Below are 339 nucleotides of genomic sequence, written 5' to 3' on the forward strand. Positions count from 1 at the left end.
AATGATTGGGCAACCCTCAAATTTTCTTATCTACATCTGAATACCATAAGTTTCGAACCTTAAATTCGTACAAAACATGTAAAACAAAAACCTACATACTACGTAAATCAACTAAAACCTAGCCTACACTACTCGTTGTTGTCGGAGATGCCCACGTTCTCCGTGTCGGGCTCCGGTACATAGATGGCAGCCACAACTCCGGCTCCTGCGGCTCCTCCTCTGCCTCCATGCCGCCCTCTGCCTCGGCCTCCAGATCAGTGAAAAGCTCGTCGATCTCCGCCTGTTGCTGCCGGATGAAGCGCCGACTGACGTCCACACAGGCCTCATCCTGGAAGGACT

The sequence above is a fragment of the Triticum aestivum genome, chromosome 3B (genome assembly GCF_018294505.1).
Source record: "Triticum aestivum cultivar Chinese Spring chromosome 3B, IWGSC CS RefSeq v2.1, whole genome shotgun sequence".
Lineage (NCBI taxonomy): Eukaryota > Viridiplantae > Streptophyta > Magnoliopsida > Poales > Poaceae > Triticum > Triticum aestivum.